Raw genomic sequence first — 18,936 nt, 5'->3', positions numbered from 1 at the left:
GAATACGTTGCGCCGTGCCTTCAGGCACGGGCATCCACTAGTCATATATAATCTTTGTACAAAACCGAAATTAAAGCCACCAAGATCACCGAAATCAAAGCACATTCCTTTTCCTATTCGAAAACTCTATGGATACCGACCCGAGCACACCGACCATGGCCACTGACAGTACACGAGGCCCACTCCTGGCCCCGCACGAATGATCCTACCCATTCAATAATTTTAAAAACAATGAGTGGGCCCATGAAAAATCAGCTCCATCTGATATGTGTAAGTGTTTGATCAAATCTTCCCATTTTTGAAAAATCAGAAAAAATGGAAAGATTGGATGAAAAATGAGAAGATTGGATCGAACACTTATACATATCGGATGGAGCTAATTTTTCACAAACCCACTCAATTTTTATTTAAAAATTATTGAACTGCTCGAATCATTCATGCGGGTCCGAAGTGGGCCCCGCAAACTGTCTGTAAGTACTTTTTGTGTGCTTGGGTCGGTATCCGTAGCATCCTCCCTTCCTATTTCTAGGCTATCAAACGTACATCATGAAAATCACCGAAAATATAATTTTCTATACATCATTCATATGATTTTTACATTCTTCTTCTTTACTTTCTCTACCTCTCCCCTCCTTGATCTCTCTTGAGAAGTTCAATACCACCACCAAAATCTACTTCATCGAAACCACCGAGGTGAGTTTTTCCATTATTTTTTGCATATTTGTTACCCATTTCCTTTTCATTAAGATTATGATGTTTATCAATGGATATGTTGCGTTATTGTTTGTAGCATAGTAGAATTTGTTTTGGACACGGGTTGGTATATTGCACGCAAGTTCAGTATTAATTTGCGTGTTATGATTGTTTGAGCCGTATATTGCACGCGAATTCAGTATTTGTTTCCGTGTGCTGACTGTTCGAATCGTGCCTTTAGGCACGGGCATACGCTAGTCTTTGTACAAACCATAACTTTAAACCTAAAAACTCTAAGATGTTTTCCTAATCAATGAAAACATCGATGGTGTAATATTTCTTAAACTGTTTTGCTAGTATTATCCACCTTAGTGGAACCTAATTAAATACAGTGTTTTTGATATTTCTAGTCTATAATCTTACTGATTTGCAGGGATCCATGACTGTAGAAGTGGTATCCATGCATGAGTACTATAAAAGTGACACTTAAATAGTAGTAAATCTTTATTTGAGAACTCAAAAAATCGAGAGGTGATGTTTGAAATATTCATAGTATGAAGGTTAAAAATAGTAATAATCATCTGTCCTGATTTAAGTTTTTTAAGGAGCCAATAATTAATAGTTATACACAAGATCAAATCAGACAGAAGGTCATTATGTTCAAAACTCACAGACATCTTCACAAGCATTTTTTTGTTTTGCCAATAGATAATATGGTTGCGATCAATGATCTACGAATTGGTCTATTCTATATGCATTGAAAAGTAAATCTCTGGAGAGAAACATTCAAATTCATGATGCATGCAAAATTTAGTTTACTGATCTCAATACTATAAAAGGTGATTTAATTAGATTGTCTTTTAGGAGACTTAGCATTTGCCTAGGTGAGTGGTCAAATAGAATTACCCTCTTGCCTTCTATAAAAAAAAAATTAAAAGAATTTGGTCTTGTGCATACTTGACTCTGAAACCAAATTGACCGGCAGTACTCTCCATAATTTTTCTATGAATTAGTCCAATTATCTTAATTATCCCCAAAAGTATTTCCGAGCGTGGCTTTGGTACCACGACAGCTGTTAGCACCTTGATTTTCAAGGTTTGCTAAGCTCGCTAACCGGTGGAAACAAAGGCATATAAGGCAGGCATGTCTTTACAAGGTGACTTGATGGTATCAGCACTGGTCCCTTTGGCAAGTGGCAATCGTGATGTACGTGAAGGCCCGATGATATTGAGGCATGGATGCTAAATGGGAAGTAGGTTTGTGGGACAAGACAATCAGAAAACGGCTAAGTGTAGGAGCTGGGGTTAAAACACGAAATTGGCCAAGCAGCCTTGAGTTGGATTAGGCAAAATGGTTATTGACGGTTGATAGGCGCGTGGAATTCATGAATTTAAGCGCCTAAGTAGGGAAATTAGCGCGTTAGACGTGCATTTAATTCTCATTTTTCCATTTAATGCGTGCACGAGGTTGGATTTTGTGTTTGTGCCTAATTTGCAGGAAATTGAGATGTTTTGGCGCTAATGAGAAGTACCCGGTAGGCCGTGATAGAGCTTGTGAGCGAGAAAGGCTGTGGAGACTAAGTGTTGGAGTGAAATTGACGAGGAAATCACCGTAGTCATTCGCGAGCGCTACAAGAAATTGGTATAGCGCTCAGAAGTGGATAGCAAAGTCCTCGAGGAGATCAGAGAGTTTGCGAGCGCTATAGCGCTACCTAAAAGCTAAGAGGGTCAATGGCCAACGTCAGCAGTCAACGTCGTACACGTCATAAGCCATTCGCGAGCGCTACACCAATTTGGGTGTAGCGCTACCGAGGGGATTAGTGGACATTCAAACGGTGTCGTTTTGGGTCATTTAGGGTCCGATTACGATTTAATTTAGGATTTTAATTGTTTTATTAAAGGGATTACTATTTAAACCCCTTTTTAACTCAAGATTAGGGTTACACGTTTAATAGTTTTACGTTCGTTTAACTTTTGGTTGCTGTTTTCTAAGTTCTTTATTGCAGATTCAAGTTTTACTCTCAGTTCTTCAAGATTTCCGGTTGTTAATTCTTGTTCCTCTTCGGTATTCGAATCCATTGCTCTTCCGTAAGTCTGCGGAATCGTGTTTTTATTTCTATTTCAATTGTTCGAAGCATGTTTAGATCTAGGGTTTTAATTATTACTGCGTTTAATAGAATCATGAGTGAGTAGTTCTGTAGAGTGCGGCCACGGGGCAAAGGCGTCTCGTAGCTAGTTTAATCAATGTTTTACCTCGGGGTCGAATTAATTTAATCTTTAAGCAGTTTTAGAAGACGAAAACTCTTCTAACAAACAAAACCCAGGCATCGCCGGAATTCGAATGCGCACGGATACTGGTGACAGGTGGTGCGCATTTGTTAGGGATCCTTTTTCCTATTCTAAAATCAACAAAGTGAATAATTGTGGCCCAAGTAAATATTGGTTAGGCTAGTTGCGGACGCTGAGTTCCCACGGCTGTACTCTCCTTTTTAAATCTTTATTTCATTAATTTAGTTGGGTAATTTAGTTAGTTAATCAAACTCTTTGAACTAGGGGTGGCTACCTAAGAGCCAGGATAAAATAGAATTCAACACTTTTGAGTCAGCACCGTCTGTCCGTTTCTGTGGTTCGACTCCGGTACTTCTGGATTTTGTGCTACACTGGTCGAGAGTCCTACGCTTGGGACGCGTCTTTATTTTAATACACCCGACAGTTCAAGCATTTTTGGCGCCGTTGCCGGGGACGGCGACGTGTGTTCTAGAGTGTGAGTTTTCGTAATTTTTGTCTTTTAGTTGAGTCACCATAGGTAGAGAGAGGAAGGTGTCCTTTAAACAGGACCCTCTTTATTATCGCGACCCGACACATCGTTTAGTTCGAAAAGAACTGGAGTCGAGTCAGCCTGTGTTGTCTAGTTCTTCATCTTCTAGTTTAGAGTCAGACTCAGCTGAGCACCAGTCAGAGTCTATTCCCATTAGTGATTTTTATATAGATTTGCCTTTTGAGTCAGTTAGTGTCAGCAATCCACTTTTCCAGTCAGTTCCAGAGTCAGTTTCGGAGTCAGAATCAGAGTCAGTCGAGATGGGAGATAGGCAATTAGTCAATCCGCCGTCCTTGAGACAGCACATGCATCCCGAGAGGACTACTCCTCTCGGACCCATTGTATTCCCTCAAGAGACACAAGAGGCACGCAATGCCTTTACAGTCAAACCTGGTGTCCTTAATAGTCTCCCTAGTTTCCACGGGAGGGAGTGCGATGATCCATACGAGCATGTGCGGACATTCGAGGGATTAGTGCGCAACCTTGCGTCTAATACCCAATATGAGAATGCGTGCCTCAAGCTGATTGAGGCGACGTTGAAAGATGGCGCGCTTCTGTGGTTCCGAATGCAAAAGTCTCAATCCTTCACCACATGAGCACAAATGCGTGACGCGTTTTATAGGAAGTACTTTTCTGAGGCTAAGACTAAAATTTTTAGGCGTCAAATCCAAGGTTTTAGGCAGGAGAGGGATGAGTCATTTCTCAAGGCATGGGAGCGTTTCAAGGAATTGTTCCTAAGGCTGCCACACCATGGCTTTGAGAGAATTCAGTTAATCGGTTTCTTTCATCTAGGTCTCAACGCTGAGTCAGTCCAGCACATAGAATATTCTTGCAAAGGGGACGATTTCTTGTCCAAAACAGCGGACCAGGCTTGGGATTTCTTAGATGACCTAGCTGATAGGCAGAGGGCTTTAGAACCATCCGATTTTGAGCGATCCGGACCTTCTGGGTCCAGCGTTGTCCCGGTTACCATTCGTGACCACGACTTCAGGCTCAGGTTGAGAAAATGGCTCAGAGATTAGAGGAGCTAGAGGTGAGGCAGGTTCGTCCAGTTCATGAGGTATCAATTGAGGAAGTATGCGTGTGGTGTGAATGTAAAGGGCACACCACGACGGTTTGTCCTGGGTTTATTGCCGCCAAGGGGGCGAGTCAGTTTAATCAGGAAGAAGTCAATGCAGTTAGGACTTGGGATCCTTATTCTACCACGTATAATGCGGGATGGAGGGATCACCCCAATTTAGGGTGGTCAGACTCCAGACCCGTAGGCGGAGGCCAAGCTCAATCCTTTGCGCCACCTCCGCCGCAGCAGTTTCAACAGGCCCAATCGTCCAGGCCCCCTCAGGGGCAAGTCATCCCATTTCACTTCCAGCCACAAGCTGGTAGAGGGGTAGGACCATCCACTCGTGGTCCTCCCCCAGGTTATTCACAGATGACCGCGCGTGATCATAAGTTAGATGATACTGTCAATTCCATGATGCAGTCACAGATGACATTTCAGACGGAAACGAGACAGCAAATTGGGGCCCTTACAACCCAAATGTCACAACTCACTGCGGTTATCGGTCATCTGCAGTAGGAAAAGGGTAGGTTTCCGGCCCAGGGTAGTACAGCGGGTGCCCATTATTTGGAAAATTCTTCAGGTCCTAATGTTCATAACCCGAATCAGGAGGAGGCTAAGTCGGTCACCATTCTCAGGAGTGGGAAGGAGATCGATAAGTCCATCCCGCAAAAACAGAAACCAGCTCCACCCCCGGAGCCGGTTGATGCACCAAGAGCAACTCCTGATATTGTTGATATCCCTAGGAAAGAGGTAAAGGATGATGAGGAGTCACCTGATGTGGGGGTGCCTGCAGCTACAGCCCCCACGACTCCAACACCGCCAGCTGTGCCAGTAGCTCCATTTCCCCAAAGGTTAGCGGTGAAACCTAAGCAGAATATGAACCATAAGATGTTTGAACTTTTCAAGAGAGTGCAATTCCCTATCACTTTGATGGAGGCGATTGAGTCTTTTCCCCAGTGTGCGAAGGTATTGAAAGACCTTTGCACGAAAAAGCACAAGAGTCAGAACAACGTGGTTCTGACCGAGCAGGTGAGCTCTATTCTTCAGACTGAAATTCCTGCCAAATGCAAGGACCCTGGGTGTCCCACCATTACCATAGATATAGCAGGCCAGACGTTCGATAAGGCATTATTGGATTTAGGAGCAAGTGTTAACTTGCTCCCCTATTCAGTATACGTGAGGCTAGGCCTAGGGGATCTGAGAGCTACTCCTGTCATGCTACAGTTGGCGGACAGGAGTGTGAGAGTACCTAAGGGTGTAGTGGAGGATGTGATGATTCAGGTAGGTGAGTTCCAATTTCCTGCGGATTTCATTGTTCTAGACACTTGCCAAAATCCTGAGGTTTTAGAGAAGACTCCCATCATTCTAGGTCGTCCTTTCCTAGCCACCTCCAACGCCGTCATGAATTGCAAAACTGGCAGGGTCCAGTTGTCTGTTGGCGAAGAGATGATGGAGGTGGATGTCTATAATGTTAGCACTCTTGAGGAGGATGATGAGGAGGTAGAAGAGGTGAGTTTGATCAACGCGCTCGTTCAGGAGCACATAGACACAGTGTTGTATAAGGATCCTCTGGAGATTGCTCTTACCGCCGATGAGGCGTCATTTTTAGATTCTCCAGAGGTAGGAAGTTTGTTAGAGATATTGAATGTCGAGGATTCAGTGGAGGAATTATGTGGGGTCGCTTATGACCCAATGTTTGAGCCTTTGGGCAACCCTCCGCCCAAGGTTTTGCCGTCATCGGTTCAGCCGCCGAAACCAGAGTTAAAGCCTCTGCCGGACACGCTCAAGTACGCCTTTTTAAAGGGCAATGATACTTATCCGGTAGTGATCTCCTCATCCCTTGAGGAGAATCAAGAGAGGAAGTTGCTTAAATTGTTGAGAGAGCACATAGGCGCGCTTGGCTGGACTGTCGCTGATTTGCATGGTATAAGCCCAACGGTGTGTACACACCGAATCATTCTTGAGGATAGTGTGAAGCCTTCTAGGCAACCTCAGCGGCGCTTGAATCCCCACATGAAAGAGGTGGTTCAGGCTGAGGTTTTGAAGCTCTTAGATAATGGTATCATTTACCCAATTGCCCATAGTGAGTGGGTAAGTCCGGTTCAGGTAGTGCCTAAGAAGGCTGGAGTGACAGTTGTTACCAATGAGCGAGGTGCGTCTGTACCGACCCGAGTTCCTACAGGATGGAGAGTATGCATAGATTACCGGAAGCTCAATGCGAGCACCCGGAAAGATCACTTCCCTCTCCCTTTCATTGACCAAATTTTGGAGAGGGTGGCTGGTCGTGCTTTTTATTGTTTCCTGGATGGGTATTCGGGATACAATCAGATAAAGGTTGCATTAGAGGACCAGGGAAAGACCACTTTCACGTGTCCGTATGGTACTTATGCCTACCGTCGCATGCCCTTTGGGTTATGCAATGCACCTGGTACTTTTTCCAGGTGTATGATGGGGATTTTTAGTGACATGGTGGAGAGAATAGTGGAGGTATTTATGGACGATTTCTCGGTCTTCGGGGACTCATTTGATGGGTGCCTCGAGAATTTAGGCAAGGTGTTGCAGAGATGTGAGGAGAAGCACTTGGTGCTGAATTGGGAAAAATGCCACTTTATGGTAACCCAAGGGATTGTGTTGGGACACATTGTGTCCTCCAAGGGTATCGAGGTGGACAAGGCTAAGATAGACTTAATTCGTAAGCTTCCAACTCCCAAGTCTGTCAGAGATGTGCGTTCATTTCTTGGACACGCTGGTTTCTACCGGCGGTTCATTAAAAATTTCAGTGCTATCTCCCGTCCGTTGTGTCAGTTGTTAGGAAAGGACGCACCCTTTGTGTGGTCCGATGCGTGCGAGGAGGCATTCCAAAAGCTGAAGCGGAGTCTCACTACTCCGCCTATTGTGCAGTCTCCTGATTGGAGTCTTCCCTTCGAGTTGATGTGTGATGCATCCGACTATGCAGTCGGGGCTGTTTTAGGACAGAGGAGAGGGAAGGACCCATTCGTGATTTACTATGCGAGCAAGACACTCAATGAGGCACAGATGAATTACACCACCACCGAGAAAGAGTTGTTAGCGGTGGTGTTTGCCTTAGATAAGTTTCGATCCTATCTGGTGGGGTCGCAGATCACGGTGTTCACCGATCATGCGGCCCTGAAGTACTTGATGACCAAACAGGATGCGAAAGCTCGCCTTATTCGGTGGATTCTATTGCTGCAAGAATTCCACCTTATTGTTAAGGATAAGAAAAGGGTAGAGAATGTAGTAGCTGATCATCTGTCTCGCCTAGAGTTCGAGGATCCCACCTCGGATCTTCCCATTAGGGACTCTTTCCCAGATGAGCAGTTATTCGCTGCTAACGAGTGCCCATGGTATGCTGATATTGCCAATTATTTGGTAACCGGGCAGATTCCTTCCCATTGGTCTACCCAGGAGAAGCAGCGTTTCTTGAGGAGTGTCCGACAGTACATCTTCGATGACCCGTATTTGTTCAAGTACTGTGCGGACCAAATTGTGCGTAGATGTGTCCCCGAGTTTGATCAGCAGGGGATTATAGAGTTTTGTCATGGGGAGGCGTGTGGGGGTCACTTCTCTTCGAAGAAGACCACCGCCAAGATTTTACAGTGTGGGTTCTGGTGGCCTGATATGTTTAAGTATGTGCATGCGTTCTGTAGGTCATGTGACCGTTGCCAACGGCTTGGCAAACTGTCTTCACGTCAGGAGATGCCCCTCCGGCCCATTCTTGTGCTAGAGGTGTTTGATTGCTGGGGCATCGATTTTATGGGTCCATTTCCTATGTCTCATGGTTTCGAGTACATTTTGTTAGCGGTGGATTATGTGTCGAAGTGGGTGGAAGCAATTCCCACTAAGTCTTTGGAGTCTAAAGTCGTGCTAGAGTTTCTTAGGGCTAATATCTTGTCGAGGTTTGGCGTCCCACGCGCCATTATCTCGGATCAGGGCACGCATTTCACGAGTCGGTCATTTGCGAAATTGATGGGGGAATTTCAAATCACTCACAAGGTGTCCACTTCTTACCACCCCCAGACTAATGGGCAGGCCGAATTGGCTAACAGAGAGATTAAGAGGATTTTAGAGAAGACTGTAGGTGTGACGAGAAAGGATTGGTCCACCAGGTTGAACAATGTGTTATGGGCCTACCGCACTGCTTATAAGACCGTGTTGGGTGCTTCACCCTATCGGCTTGTTTACGGTAAGGCCTGCCATCTGCCAGTTGAGTTAGAGAAGAAGGCCTATTGGGCCATTCAGAAAGTCAATTCTAGTTTGAGTGAGGCGGGTGAGCATAGGAAGTTACAGTTGTGTGAGCTCGAGGAGCTTAGGAATGACGCGTATGAGAACGCTAGCATCTATAAGGCTAAGGTTAAGGCGTATCACGATAGGAATATTCAGCGCAAAACCTTTAGAGTTGGTCAGAAAGTGTTGCTCTATAATTCGCGTCTCCATTTGTTTCCAGGAAAGTTGAGGTCACGTTGGGACGGTCCCTATGTAGTGGTTCAGGTGTATCCAAATGGTTCAGTCGATGTCCAAGATTCTAAGGATGATCATGTGTTTAAAGTTAACGGGCAGCGTCTCAAACCATATTTGGAATTTCTAGAAGTAGGCGAACCCGATGAGGAGTTGGTCAATCCTGTCTATAAGGATGACCCGGTTGCATAGGCTTTTTCAGCCATGTTTTGACTGGTAGCTCACGTGTACCATGCTCTTCATTGAATGTGGACCCGGCTCTTAGCGATAGGGGTACCCATCATCGACTTGGGTTTTATAGCTTCGCACGCCGCTATTAAAATAAGGATCGCGTGCCCAGCCCCGGTTAGTAAGGGCAATTCAAATATCTAGTTTTTTTTTTTTTCTTTTTTTTTTTCTTTAATTGAAAAACAAAAAAAAAATCATATATTTAAAATCCAAAAAGATTTTCTTTTTCGTTTGGGATTTTGCTTTTTGGTCTTGTATAGCCACCCGTGTCTTGCTCATTCGCTTGACACGGGGAGAAAAGTATGACACGTGAGACTGCGTGAAGGTTTGGTGGTGTTCTTTTCTTTTGTTTCATTTGTTTGTAGCCCGGATAACATGAATCGGGCAGGACTAATGCCATTTGCATCTTGTGGATAGTTGTGGTTTCGATCATTTGGCAGGGTTCGCATGTGGAATGCAAGGGCGACAAACTCCTCGAACATCGGCCGAGGTCATGGTGGTTGGCTGCCACCCCAGGTTCACTCTTTCCTTCTCTTTGTGCTTCTTTTTCTTGGTCTTCATGCTCTGGGGACCGAATGCATTTCAAGTTGGGGGAAGGGGTGTACTTTGTACACGTGTATTTTGAGCGTTGTTAGTCAATTTAGGGTTTATTTTTTTTGGTTTATCTGTGTATGGGGATACGATTGTTATGCCTGTTTGTATGAGTTAGGTGAGCATGCTAGATTTTTGTTTGCCTGCTTAACTCGTTTACATGCATATATCTGGCATCTCTGTTTGAATACTGTCGCACCATAAGCAATGTTGAGTAGGTGTTCCCACTTAGTTCACAGTGTGTCCCTGAAATCATTCCCATGTTTCTTTGTTCATCAATTTCCGCAATTGCATAAAATAGTAGGCGTTTGTACCACTTGTCGTAGTCTAAATTTTGCATGCATGTTTGAGAGTTGGAAACAGGCTTAGGGGATGAAACAAGGCATTTCTTGTGTGATTAAACCACTATATGAGTCCCGTTGATCCATTTTAGACCCGTCCGTGTCTGTCATATCTGTGTCAAACTTAGGAAACCGGTGTTTGGATGGGGTGTGTGTTTGGTGGTCCAGCTCGGTGCACATTTTAGAGGCCTCGAATTGTTGAAAAAAAAAAAAAAAGAAGGGAGTTAAGCATTCGGGAGCGCTACACCCAAAGTGGTGTAGCGCTAGGGTCCAGCATACAAAAAAAAAAAAAGCAAGCCGAACGGTCAAAGGGTGGGACTTTCCAATCCCATCACCATCAGGTTTTCCCCACTTTCCCATGCCCCACGAATCTCTCTCTCTCTCTTCCTTTCATCTTCTCCATCATCTCCCTTTTCTTCCCAAAAAACGAGTCCTTCATCCTCCATAGCCAACTTAAACCCTAACCCTTAAAAATTCATATCTCCCTCAAAACTCCCCTAATCTTCACCAAAATTCACAAAAACACTCCTTTTACCCTCCTCTACCATAATATCCAACCCAAATTTCGTTCTACCCCCCCTAAAATTTCAGATCCGAAAATTCAAACCCACCTTTTTAGCCCAAAACCCACCGAGTTATGGCACCCAAAAAGCAGAATATAGGCAAGGGAAAGGCAGTGGATGGAGCCTCTAGCGCGCCGGAGGAAGTTCCAAAGAGTCGGGCTAAGCGTAGGGACCGTGAGCAGATTGAAAGAGATAATCAGGTGGAATGGGAGGCATCTATTAAGGAACGGGGAGTGAAGAACGAAAGGCACATTGTTGATGATGGGTTATGGCCGGCGAACTTTCCTCCTTTTCTCGCCATCCGGGACCAAGGGTTGAGGTATTGGTTTAAACCTAATCCTGGGTATAATAATGCTTTAGTTGAGGAGTTCTACAAAAATATGATTGTGCCGGAGCCGGGTCAATATTTGGCTCCGGGTGCCCGGATTACTTCAAAAATAGGTAGTACTCCGGCATTTATTGATGCGGCTGAGATAGCCACTGTTTTGGGGTATCAGAGGCCCACGGGACCCTTAAACTACCCTAGGCCGGATGAGGCTTTTAATCAGGATGAGGTGGCTGGGTATATGTATGAGAACCGCAGGAATGCTAGGATTCCTTATTGGCCTGGTAGATTTACGACTGCATATCGGTTTCTCAACCAAGTGGTTTGCTATAATTTATATCCTAGGGGTCGGGAGGGCGCACCCCAGAGGTCGGTTGGAAACTTGATGTTTGCGTTTATGGAGGAGGACACCGTCTGTGATTGGGCCCTATATATTTTATTGCAGATGTGTGATTTTAGGGATGCCCCAACGACATTGAGAATGCCTTTCCCGTGCTTAATTACCACAATTCTGAGGAGCAGGAACGTCCCGGGGAGGCGTTTTTATAGCAATGATGATCTACTGCCTGGGGATTTGGACTCCTCGTTTATTCAGCGGAGTAGGGCTCAGATAAGAGGGGTTGAAGGTTCATTGCTTACTCCATCGCCGGCCAGCGCAAGTACTAAGACTTGGCTGGAAAAGATTTTTGGATGTGTGACGGGTCTTGCTAGGAGCCAGCGCAAGTTGAAGAGAGAACAGAGACAATTAGCTAGGAATCAGGCGGATATACTTGATAGGCAGCGCCACCTGGAGGCGCAGATTTCTGGGCAGAATCCGGGGCCTTTCCGACCTAGGCGGTGGCCGGTATTGGAGGTGAGCGACGACTTTGCGGATGCACCTGAGGAGGAGGAGCATTCGGATGCTGGGGATGGTGATTGAGCATCGAGCTGGGCTAGTGGTGGTGTTATTTTATGTGTCTTGTCGAGTCATGTCAGTTTTTGTGTTATTTTATGTGGTTTGTGAGTCGGTGGTTAGAGTCGTGTCATTTCAGATATTGTGTAATAACTCGTACGTCGTTATATTTTATTATTAATGTTTTGTGTTGAGCACCGGTGTGGTGCCAGTGTCAAGGTGGCGGCCAGTCAGGGTAGTATGTCCATGCGTTTCTATAGGCCGCCACCCTTTGCATGTTCTTTTTTCTGTTTATAAACCACGGTCGTTATAAGCCTGTTTAAGTCCTTAGTTGATCCAATGCACGTTTTTAACTCTCTTGCATGCATGTTTTATATTTCGCTATGGATGTGTGATATCTTTATTTCGTTAAGCTTTCATTGTCATAATTGGCGTTATTTTGTTTGGCACGTGGTGACTTTTTATTCCATCCCACGTTGGTCGCCAAGCGCCTCGCATGGGATGTTGAGTGTTCCAGTAAGTGAGAGTGGCATTGTGACTTAGCGGGGGCAATTCTATCTCTAGTTTGTTTTGGTGCGGAATTGTTCAAGTAATAGTTAGGGCATGCATGTGACTGAGTTAAAGGTGGCAATGAGGAGGAAATTTTGTGTTCACTTAATTTTTGTACAGGTTGCATAACCTTCGTATCCCCTGTTAAGTTTTTATTTCTTGTCTTGTTATTTTTATTTCGTTCGTTGCTAGAGACTAGCAACGCTCAAGTTGGGGGATGTGATAGGCGCGTGGAATTCATGAATTTAAGCGCCTAAGTAGGGAAATTAGCGCGTTAGACGTGCATTTAATTCTCATTTTTCCATTTAATGCGTGCACGAGGTTGGATTTTGTGTTTGTGCCTAATTTGCAGGAAATTGAGATGTTTTGGCGCTAATGAGAAGTACCCGGTAGGCCGTGATAGAGCTTGTGAGCGAGAAAGGCTGTGGAGACTAAGTGTTGGAGTGAAATTGACGAGGAAATCACCGTAGTCATTCGCGAGCGCTACAAGAAATTGGTATAGCGCTCAGAAGTGGATAGCAAAGTCCTCGAGGAGATCAGAGAGTTTGCGAGCGCTATAGCGCTACCTAAAAGCTAAGAGGGTCAATGGCCAACGTCAGCAATCAACGTCGTACACGTCATAAGCCATTCGCGAGCGCTACACCAATTTGGGTGTAGCGCTACCGAGGGGATTAGTGGACATTCAAACGGTGTCGTTTTGGGTCATTTAGGGTCCGATTACGATTTAATTTAGGATTTTAATTGTTTTATTAAAGGGATTACTATTTAAACCCCTTTTAAACTCAAGATTAGGGTTACACGTTTAATAGTTTTACGTTCGTTTAACTTTTGGTTGCTGTTTTCTAAGTTCTTTATTGCAGATTCAAGTTTTACTCTCAGTTTTTCAAGATTTCCGGTTGTTAATTCTTGTTCCTCTTCGGTATTCGAATCCATTGCTCTTCCGTAAGTCTGCGGAATCGTGTTTTTATTTCTATTTCGATTGTTCGAAGCATGTTTAGATCTAGGGTTTTAATTATTACTGCGTTTAATAGAATCATGAGTGAGTAGTTCTGTAGAGTGCGGCCACGGGGCAAAGGCGTCTCGTAGCTAGTTTAATCAATGTTTTACCTCGGGGTCGAATTAATTTAATCTTTAAGCAGTTTTAGAAGACGAAAACTCTTCTAACAAACAAAACCCAGGCATCGCCGGAATTCGAATGCGCACGGATACTGGTGACAGGTGGTGCGCATTTGTTAGGGATCCTTTTTCCTATTCTAAAATCAACAAAGTGAATAATTGTGGCCCGAGTAAATATTGGTTAGGCTAGTTGCGGACGCTGAGTTCCCACGGCTGTACTCTCCTTTTTAAATCTTTATTTCATTAATTTAGTTGGGTAATTTAGTTAGTTAATCAAACTCTTTGAACTAGGGGTGGCTACCTAAGAGCCAGGATAAAATAGAATTCAACACTTTTGAGTCAGCACCGTCCGTCCGTTTCTGTGGTTCGACTCCGGTACTTCCGGATTTTGTGCTACACTGGTTGAGAGTCCTACGCTTGGGACGCGTCTTTATTTTAATACACCCGACAGTTCAAGCAACGGTTAATAGCGTTTTGCACATGTTGCTGGGAGCATGAGACAGGTATCCAATGCAGAAATAGACAGTTATCGACAGTTATTTCCAGACAATTTCAAATTTCTATGTGCTGGCAGAATCTAGGCATGCTGGCACAGCCCTCGGGTAGATGGAGGTGTCAAGTATTGCAGATCATGGGGCCTTCCCATGATCCCATTTACTTTGTAGCCATGTTTTCATTGATTGTAGCCTATTTAGGTAAGGCATTTTCGAGTCTAACCAGAGAGGTGTTCTGTCTAGTACTCTAAGTGTTTTCCTTATATTGTTGGTGCAATAAAAAGTTTGGGACGAGTTCTTGTAAACTGTGTGCTTGCTAGACATTCATTCAAACAAGTGTGTGTGTGTGTTGCGGGTTGGTTGAGACCAAGTGCTGGGGAAAACTTGGTGCCATCATGGGCAGAATTTGTAGGTGAAGTATAACAACATGACAGCAGCCATGGTAATAACATGGGAATTGGCCAAATTGCCCTTCCAACTTATTAATTAGTTAGGCCCCGATCAGCTAAAAAAAATAAGTAGTTATTTTTAAATTAAAGACAATATATTGTGAGAAAATGATCTGTCTAATAAAACAAAAAATAAGATCCTTAACGGAACGAAACCTATTGTTCTTTACTAGCGTGGGAGTCTGGCTAATTGTCAATTCACACGAAATATGCCCTAACAACAGCCAAAGCTTTTTATTTATTTTTGATGATTGCTTCCAATTAATTAAAATTTTCGTTTCAACAATAAGTTAAAAAAATTATGCCATATTGTATAATCATCAGTTTGAATTTAATTAAGCTCGATTTTGAATTAATTAAGAATCAACCACCCACAAATACAATAGAATTCCCTTGATATACGTACGGTCCCTGAAGTAGATGGAAAAACAAAAATGCTACTTGCACAACCGTTGTGTTGGTTGTGTATGTAACTCTGACCGTCCAGATGTATTTGGACGGTCTAGATTTTATAAAAACTATTCCAAGGAAAAGTTTAATTTTTATGAGGAAGAGTTTGAACGAATCCTGACCATTTATTACACTAATGGACGGCTAGAGATTGGTTGTGTGTTGTGTTTTATACAACCGTTGTGTGTGTAGCACTTTTGATGGAAAAAAGAAGAGAGAGTAGACATTGAAAAAAAAGAGAGAAAGTTATTCACGGTGGAATCTGTTTACCAATTTTTCCCCCAATCGAAATCGATAGAAATTTCGGGAAACAAAGCCAACAACAAAAATAAGGGCGAATGCGGCCATGTCTCCACAAACGGATTTGAGGTTCCTTGCCGTATTTCAGGACTTCACCGGAAAAGAAATGGCGAATGAATCAAATGCTATTTTTTGGTGATGATGAATTGACTCGTAAAAGAAGACCGTCACCCGCCAATCTTCAAGAACGGAATCGACCCATCGATTGGGCGGAGTGGATTGATGGTTTAGTGAAGTGGGGTGGAACGGAAGAAAAATAACAAATGGACTTTGTTATTTTTCCAAGGTAGATTTACAATCAAAAAGGACGGATCCCCATCGAAAGTAAGAAAATTAAGTTAATTCTACTCCTACTCCTAGTTATAACCCGAATGGGTTAGTAGTGCCAAAAATTAAGACAAATAAAGATAGACTTTGATTTGTTGGAGAGGAATTACAATGAAGTCTTAAAAGACTATTTATAGAAAACAACAAACGTAGGAAATAACTTCCTAACTTCTCCACTAGTCTTCATTCAATCTTTTGCTTCCACTTGTCAAAATAACTTCCCACTTCCCTTCAAATGTGTAGGAGCATGACAAGTGTCCTTTTAACTTCCACATGTGTAGGAGCAAGCCAAGTGTCCTGCATGCAAATAATAATAAAAGGAATACTAATATTAGTTCTAATATTAATACGAATACTTAATAATAATAAAATAGGAAGCATTTTCATAATTGCCACCTTTCGGTCGATCATCGACAGGCGGTGAAATATGGTGTAAACAATGCCCCCCTTATTCATTTGGGTGAAGAGCTAACGTAACCCAAGTGAATAATTTCACTAGTTTTAAATCACCCCTCTGTCGATATCGACGGGTAATAACTCTTTATGGTGTAAACATTTATGCCCTCCAACTCAATTGGGCAATCAATTGATACCAGAAACAGATCATGTTGGACATACGTGGCCTATCGAATAAAGGCCTATATATCAAAACTCTACGAATGGCATATCGATAAAAGGATTTATGCCATGAGCCTTAATCAAGCACAAGCATTTGTTTACTTAATTTCTCCCCCAACATTTGATAAAGAAAAGGCCAAAACACGCGCGTAGCAAACGACAAACATTCCCCTTGATCAAATTATGGGAGTTGAGATTCTTTCAATAAAGAAAAGGCCAAAACACGCTCGTAGCAAACGACAAACATTCCCTCTATCGAATTCATCCGAGATTTCGGAAAACAAAGTTGAAACAAGAGTAAGGGCCAAAAGCAAGTAATAACCTTTTACAGTGAAAACATTTATGCCCCCAACTTTCGAAGAGTTTTAGATAAATTTTTACACAACATTTTCACTTTTCAACTAGTACAATAAAGCCTTCAAGGCTTAATAACCACCGTCGAATGGTGGCATGCCTCAGTCGATTAGTTTCCCTTAGGCTTTGATTCCTACAGGAAGGAAACCGGGAACGTCAAAACATGGTTAGTCGATCAGAGCACTACGCATATGCCATGAGCCTTGCCTAATCCCCACAATAATGAACTTTAAAGTCACAAACAACAGCCAATTAATAGGCATCATTTGGCTTCACACGTTGGCTACTATATATATGCATTAATACCAAATACCAACATCTATTAGCCAACTCCATCAAAAACTAATTTTCCGTGTCCTCCAAAAATGTATATTGATCGACAGAAATCAATACGCAGAGTATTTATAGCCATGTTTGGCTGAAAACATTCTCCATGGTTAAATTTTCACCATTACTCTTCTTAACCAGTACGGAGGAATGGGAGGATCATTTTCTACGTCGACCATCTATGGTCTAAATTGAAAAACTCTAGTCGAATGACTATTTTCATGATTCGACTTGCTTGAGTTTCAAATTTTCGAGCCCCTAATTGGCTCTTCTAAAGATGAGTTTGCCCCCCTTGCAAACTCGATATCAAAAGAGGGCTAATTCTCATTTCAATCATCCATTTCAATCATCCTTACTAAAATCTGGATGAAGGAGACATAGATGCCAGCAAGACCTTTGAAAATTTTCCAGTCGCCAACGATGAACCATGGCCTCTTTTTAAAACAGTTGAAAATCATAAACTATGAAGGCCTTTAGGAACACAGGTGGCGCCCAAAATTACAAGTCTCTACATGTCCATTATCGACTGCAAAGTGTTCAAAGTCGACTAGACCAAGCAACCAAACCAATTGTTGCCATATATCCAAAGTTGAATTTCTGCCCCCCAAATTCATCATCGAAAAGAGGGACAAATTTTGCCCCCCAAGACGCATGGGTATAGCCTTTCAATGATGCCAAGAATTCACAGATTGTCCCACTTAATAAGGTTAATCTTCCTATTGGATGACATTCTTTAAACACATAAATTAGTGTAGCCTCTGTATTAGGCTAGAATTTTTCATCTCTTACATTTGTTTATAATGAACCCTCTAATTTGGGTTCATATTCGAAACAAACAAAGCCATGTAGCCTGTCGAGGAGCAATTGCAACACAGCCAATCACAGTGGCTTTATGCATACCTGAATGAGGTCTTCACTCCATTTAATGTTTGAATTAAAAAGGCTAACACTAATCCAAAATTGGATTAACGTATTAAGCCATATGATAGTCTCCTGCACTATTTCTTACCAACGAGACTTTCTGTGCACATTAATGGCCAAATTAACAGTTACATTTGTTCCAATTTAGGGACAAATTTCACTAATGGCCTTTTTTACAAAAGATTATCGAAGCCTCCATGTTTATGGCAAATTAAATTTTATTGGAGACCCTCACATTTGGGTCTAAATAAAGGATTTACTTCATGGCCAGTTGTTTATTTAATCTTCTTTACAAATGACACATTTCACATTCGTTCAAGCCTTCATACAAGGCTGAAATTTTAACAAGAAGCAAAGACAAATTCTTTACGAGGCAAATCAATGCCTCTTTTGAACCTTTTTGTCAAAGGCAGAGACATGGTTCAAATCCCTCAAACAGTTGGCCAACAATTGGCCGGCTTCTTTTGAACAATAAATTGCTTTCAAGCCCATCATGCAAAGCTTGAAAATTATTATTTTTACATTTGATCCGGAACCTGACTGTTCCAATTGGCCAACAAATGGCCGTTTATCTATTACGTAAAATGTCAAAAACCTTTAAGGTTTTCTTTTCACATATGATTTCACCATTACTTCCGATTTAGTAATGATGCCCTCCTTCTAGCGCCAAAATTGTTTACCAATTTTTCTCTCAATCGAAATCGATAGAAATTTCGGGAAACAAAGCCAACAACAAAAATAAGGGCGAATGCGGCCATGTCTCCACAAACGGATTTGAGGTTCCTTGCCGTATTTCAGGACTTCACCGGAAAAGAAATGGCGAATGAATCAAATGCTATTTTTTGGTGATGATGAATTGACTCGTAAAAGAAGACCGTCACCCGCCAATCTTCAAGAACGGAATCGACCCATCGATTGGGCGGAGTGGATTGATGGTTTAGTGAAGTGGGGTGGAACGGAAGAAAAATAACAAATGGACTTTGTTATTTTTCCAAGGTAGATTTACAATCAAAAAGGACGGATCCCCATCGAAAGTAAGAAAATT

The 18,936-nt window shown here is 42.8% G+C and overlaps 1 long non-coding RNA gene across 1 annotated transcript; it reads right to left on the bottom strand.

Moving 5' to 3' along the window:
* Positions 1-15,736: 15,736 nt before the first annotated feature.
* On the bottom strand, positions 15,737-16,106 carry LOC131308328 (uncharacterized). The gene is made up of 2 exons (XR_009194405.1): positions 16,068-16,106; positions 15,737-15,968 (listed from the first exon to the last, which is right to left on the bottom strand). It is a non-coding gene; the product is annotated as an uncharacterized LOC131308328 (long non-coding RNA).
* Positions 16,107-18,936: the final 2,830 nt, after the last annotated feature.

This window comes from Rhododendron vialii, chromosome 11a (assembly GCF_030253575.1).
Source record: "Rhododendron vialii isolate Sample 1 chromosome 11a, ASM3025357v1".
NCBI classification, from domain to species: domain Eukaryota; kingdom Viridiplantae; phylum Streptophyta; class Magnoliopsida; order Ericales; family Ericaceae; genus Rhododendron; species Rhododendron vialii.
This window is presented reverse-complemented; position numbering and strand designations above follow the sequence as displayed.